Raw genomic sequence first — 6,189 nt, forward strand, 5'->3', positions numbered from 1 at the left:
TAGAGATACACGGAAGAATTTTGGGTGACTGAAAACCAGGTGCATTGACGGACTGGAAATAAGGGATGAAGAAGACAAAAAAGCGGAAACTAAATTTGCATTTGGCAATCCAGAAATTGATGTAATGGCAGTGAAGTGGGAGCTTTGAAGCAGAAAAGTCAAATTTGGTTTTGGCTACATGGTGCCACAAACAACTAGTAGATAGTCAAATGGAACTATTATGTAGGCATATGTAAGTTTGGGAGATAGCTCAACAGATTGTCCTACTCACAAGCTTGATGACAAGAATTTAAGTCCCCCAAGCCCCCATTTTTAAAAACTTGGCAGCATGACACTTTGATAATCCCGTAATTGGTGGATGTAGACAGGAGGATCCCAGAGGCTTGCTGGTCAGCCAGCTTAACCTAACTGGTAAGTTCCAGCTCAGTGAACGATCCTGTCTCAACATAAGGGTGGATGGCAACTGAGGAAGGACAGTCAAATTTGTTGTCTGGCCTTGACATGCACAGGTGTGTGTGTGTGCATGCGCGCGCACACACACACACACACACATACCTTATGAACTGTTTCATCTGAGAACTGAAGGATGATTAGGACTGGAGATCAAGAACTGAAGTCCATTAGTTCATATATTGGTATTTACATTTTTAAGACCGAGAATAATCCTGTATAATAGAAAAGTAGGACCAAGACTGAATTCAAAATAATTCCAGTGTTTAGAGATTAGGCAGAGATCAAGAAGCTAATAAAATAAAAGTTAAGGTACGGAAAAGAGAAATGCAGCTGACTTGGTGCTTTTTAGGTCAAGATCAGAGCTGGAGAGATGGCTTAACAGTGTATGTGTGCTGCTCTTGTAGAGGGTCTAGCACTCACATGCGCGAGCTCACATGCACGAGCTCACAGTAGTTGCCTATCACAGCAGCTCCAAGGGATTGGTGCTCTCTTCTGGCATCCTGGAGCATCCCAAACATGTGCCCATGTACACAGATACATTCATACAGAGTTAAAAATAATAGTAAATCTAAAAACAAAAACCAACAACAAATAAAGAAGTCAAGATCATAACCAAGTATTTGGTCATTGAGTAATGGCAACTTTGTCTAGAATGTTCTCTTTGAGGTCCTTACTGAGGGTAGTCTCTACAGTGAAGTCAAAGCCTGCCTGGCTTGGCTGAGAAGACAGGTAGGAAATGGAATCAGAACAACTCTTCAAAAGTATTTGCTGTGACAGAAGCCAAGGGATACAGGACAGAGCAAAGGAGCTGTGGGGTCAGGAGAGTTCTGGGTTTTGGGTTTTTTTTTGTTTTGTTTGGATGAAGGATGTTAACAAGCATATTTACATACTAATGACAGTGATTTGGCTGGCTGGGATCTGATTATGCAGGAGAGAAGATAATCACAGAAGGCTGAAGAGATAGAGTTCATTGGTATTCAAGCAAAGGAGAAAGGTAACTTTTAAAAGGAACAGGTACACACAACTCCAGTGCAAGGAACGGGACTGTGCAACATGCAGCTTAATGGGTAGATCTGTGGTGGAAAAGGCAAAGATGTTGTTATGTGAGTAGTTTGATTTGACAAGTCAATGTCTGGATTGGGAAGGAGGTGTAGGTTGAAAGTGTAGTTCTAAGTTGTTAAAGTAGGTCATTGGATAATGGCAACTTTGTCTAGAATGTTCTCTTTGATTTGAATTTATGTAAATAATGAGGAAAACAAACTATTTCAAAGGCATCTTCATCAAATAGTTTAAGACCCAACACTGCTTCCCAAGGACTCTGATGAGTCTTCTCTGCCTGGATAGTAGCGATTGAGGACTTCTCAAGGGTACTAGTACTTGTTCTGTTTTCTTATTTATGTTTGCCTGTTACAGAGTAAATGGCATAAACATTTGGTATATGTCCTACCAAAAACTAGAAAATTGAAACTAGTTTAGTCCTGAAAGAGGGGCAGTGTTTACTTATCCTGAAAAAAGTCACAAATCCTATTTTGGAAGTGCTTAAGCTCCTATCTAAATTTTAGAAAGAAAAAAAAAATAGGGATGGAGATATTAACCTTTTAAGAGAAAATATTTTTGTTTTGTTTCTACATAGAAAACACTGTAAATTATGTTGTCATTTAAAGGAAGTAAATGGGTGATGTGAGGGTGCTTTGTTCATTGTCCCTTTTGATTTAAAGAAAAGGATTTTTTTTAAAAAAACAGTGCTGGGTGCTTTATTTCTAGACATGCTGTATCCAGTGTGTGGGAATTTAAAGATGCATATTTCTTCTCTGGGCATTATGTGAAATTAGATTGTGACAAATGGGGTAAGACTGTTCTCCATAATTGTGCTATTCTAGCATAACCTAAAATGTAAGTAAATATGTAAGTATACATGTAAATTCCTATTTGCTTAAACACTTCAAATATTTAAACAATCAAATTTTAAAGTAGTAGACGTACTCAGTGCATTCAAAATATTAAGTACAAATGTCTTTGTGGCACAAATCCTAAAAAAAGAATACTAAATAGTGAATTCTGTATAATACCTAGATAACATCTGTCTAGACTTATTTAATCTCCCTGAGAGGTTATATTTGACTAATCAAAAACTGCAGCCACAATACTTTTTTTCCCCCATATGTTAAAGACTTATAAAGACTTTCCTTGTTAACAGACTTGAGGTTATCATTCTTCAGGTGTTTAGCACTATGGCTATTTTGCAAGAGGGTTTGGATCTGTTTGTGACAATGAGGAGGGATTGCACCACATCATGTTTTCTGTTTGGAATCATATCACTATTTATGGCATACATGTTTCCGCCAAGGTTGCTTATGTAGTTGATGTTTTCCTTTTAGTTGTAATTCCAATATGGTAGAGACACAAATGCAGCAAAATGGCGTTACTCGAACTACAACCACTGCCCCTCACCCCACTACCTACTTGACCGTAACAGTGAAGTACTTCAGTTTCATTGGAAGGTGGTACTATTTTCATCTTATTAAACTACTATAATATTCCATGTAAATGTTCATGTGCTGGCATGCAAACGAGGTAATAGTGTTATAGAATGTCCAGCTCCCAATATGAGGGGTTGTTTTATGGTGAGCTGAACTATACTTGTCATCTAGTTGCTGAAAGGATATGGTGTTTAGCAAAACAACCTGCTGAGCAACATAGTAAGATTTTTGTACAAAGTACAAATTGCTAATTATTGTATTTTATTTTTCTATGATTTCCTAAAAGGCATTATCAGGGTCTTACAGATGGAGAAAGCCTGTTTATTAAAATATCTATTACCAAATAAAAGTTACGGTTTTGGTGGCTGAGTTTGTGATGTTTTGTACTGTTATATGCAAGTATATTATTGTAATTTACTTTTTAGTAAGTAAGTCTAGGCATTGTTTAAAACTTTAGTAATTATGAATACAAAACATAGTTGTAATTTTTCCAAATAATTACAGATTTTGAGGTCTAGGCATAAACTCACAGAAATCACTATAATTAATGGATACATATTTTTGTAGTGATTTTATATTGGCAAATATTTTGTGAGATTTGGGTGAATGGAATTATGTATTACAGAGGTAGTTTATACAGATACATAAACAGCACACAACATAAACTGGTCTATCAAATGTTTAGACCATCAATGTCCATTACAAAATTTTCAATATATTATAAATCAGGGATTTTTCCAGGTTCCTTATGTTGCTGACAAGAAAATACATCCGCACCATCTCGAGATGATTAGAAGTAACAAATCCAATGTACATCACTCCTTTATTTATTGTCTGACTATAGCTACAAGCCACCCTGAAATGAAAAGTGGACAGACGGTACCTAAAGCCCTTCTACATGTATCTTAAGTAGACTTGAAAAAAATCACATACTGTTTTAAAAGTTTGTTGTGCTCACAATAAAATCAAGAGAGTCAAATGAAGTGGAATTACGTCGTGCTTCTGGGTTTACTCAAGACAGGTAACAGCTGCCAAGCATCAAAACAGCAAATTCAAACAATTCACTGTTTTAGGGTTCATCTTTTCAACATTTTCTACATCACCAAATAGAATTTAGGAGCTATGTGAACTCTTTAATCTCTAATTACAATAAAACAGCAGATTTACCAAAAAAAAAAAAACAGCAGATTTACCAAAAAAAAAAAAACCAACAACAAACCTGTTCACCTTTTGTTGTTAAAAATCATCTAAGTTGGGGATGAAGAGATGGCTCAGTGGTATAGAGCACTCACGGCTCTTGTAGGGGAGCCAGGTTGGAGTCACAGCACACACAGGCTGGCTCACAACCTTCCCTAATTCCAGTCCCAGTAGATATGACCCCTCTTCTGGCCTCTCCAGGTGCCAAGTATTCCTGTGGTGCACATATATATAAGCAGACAAAACAAACATAAAATAAAGTGGATAAGTCTAACAAAAATAATTTTTAAATGTCATTTAAGTATACTGTAAAGTTGGTTGCTCAGTCTGCTCTTATATGTTTAGTTTTCTCCAAATGCTTTGTGGGGGGAAAATACCTGATAATCTTCGCCTAAACGGGGAAAAAAATTCTGGGACATAAGCTCTATTCTATTTCTAGAGAGAAAATATTATATAAGAAAATGAGCACCCATGTTTTGTCAAAGTGAGCCAAAGAGTAGCGATTTAATCAAATCAAAGAGAAGAGGTTTAATAGCTTCCTCTAAATGCACTTGGGGTCAGAAGTTAAAAGGACAACCACATCAGCGACTGAGCTGACTTTCTTTGGGTAATACGAAATTTCACAAGGAAGGAAACCTATCTATTGAACACTTGCTATTGGTCAGACATGTACAACGTTTTCTTTCCTTAGTCCTCAAAACTACTAGATAAGATACATTTTTGAAGATGAAATATACACAAAGAGTAACTTTCCTAGACCACAGAGTATAGAATATTCCCATTCTCTGTTTTAACAAGGGCATTTATGTTAATACCTTTGGATATACAAACCATAGAAGTTTTGATCATTCAGTCTGGTTTTTGCCTTACAAGAGCCAGGAGACTAGAACTATAACTTACTCCATGTTAGGAATACTTAGGAATTTGGAAAGGTACCAGAAAAGCACTCCACGGTAGTTCATGTACAAGTGTCTTTACCATTATCTCTTTGATGGAATTTTTCCAGTTTATTCTCTCTACCCCCAGTCCAATTAATAGGCCAAATTCATTAACGGGCTGAAAAACAAATATGGTAGTTAAACATACTGCTGGCTTCTAATAAGGTAAAATAACATCCCACATGTATGCTAACAAGTGATATGAAGAGATGAAACTTTTCAAATACAAGTTTGTCAGGAACTCATCCATTGAGGAGTAGGATGGTGGAAACGGCTAGCTTAAAGACTAACCAAAAAAAAGTTAAAAAAAAATTGTAGATATTTAAAATTGTTGCATATGTAGCCTGTCTGTTGGGGACAATACAAATATACAGGAAAGTATCTATCTGAAATCTTTCAATTAGTACAAATTATTTCTATTGGAATAAACTCCAACTGAATTTAAGAAACTAGTGACTATCAAATCCTTTCCTGGCTACCAGGCTCTCTGATCCCGAAGACTGTAATCACAAACTCATGCCTGGTATTAGTTACTATCCGGGACAGGAGACAGCTAAGAACAGGGACAGGATAACACTTCCTTTGCCAAATAATGTTTCTGTTTTTTAAAACTGACTTTGGTTTTTACACTACTTTTCCTCTCCTGCCTGTGCTAATAGCTGTACTTCTTCACGACTCGGCTCTCTGGCCTAGCTGATCCCAAGGGTCTGTGTAATGGGAGCAGAAAATCTGAGCAGATCCTCTCTTCACCTCACGCCGCTCAGGACGATGGCGGTCAACCCAAATCTGTGCAGGCGCTAACCAGAACCCAGGAGCCCAGCAACAAGCGATGCGCGCGCAGCTACGGCCGCCCGCACGCTACCCAGCATGCTGTGCGCGGGCCTACATCTCCCACGCGTCCCAGCAGCATAGGTGCTACCACACGATTCCCAGCGCACTGACGGCTCCCCATGTCGTCTGTGCTCACACTCTCGCTAATAGAGTTCCTCTGCGGAAATCAGACCATTTGGTTTTTTACCCAGAGCTCTTCAGCCACAGAACTTGAGAACAGATCGGCGGACACCTACAACGCCCCCCCCAGTAGGCGTGGCCTTGGGACCGGAAGTAGCTCCCGTTGCCAA

Source organism: Grammomys surdaster, unplaced genomic scaffold, assembly GCF_004785775.1.
Source record: "Grammomys surdaster isolate TR1022 unplaced genomic scaffold, NIH_TR_1.0 126398, whole genome shotgun sequence".
NCBI lineage: Eukaryota > Metazoa > Chordata > Mammalia > Rodentia > Muridae > Grammomys > Grammomys surdaster.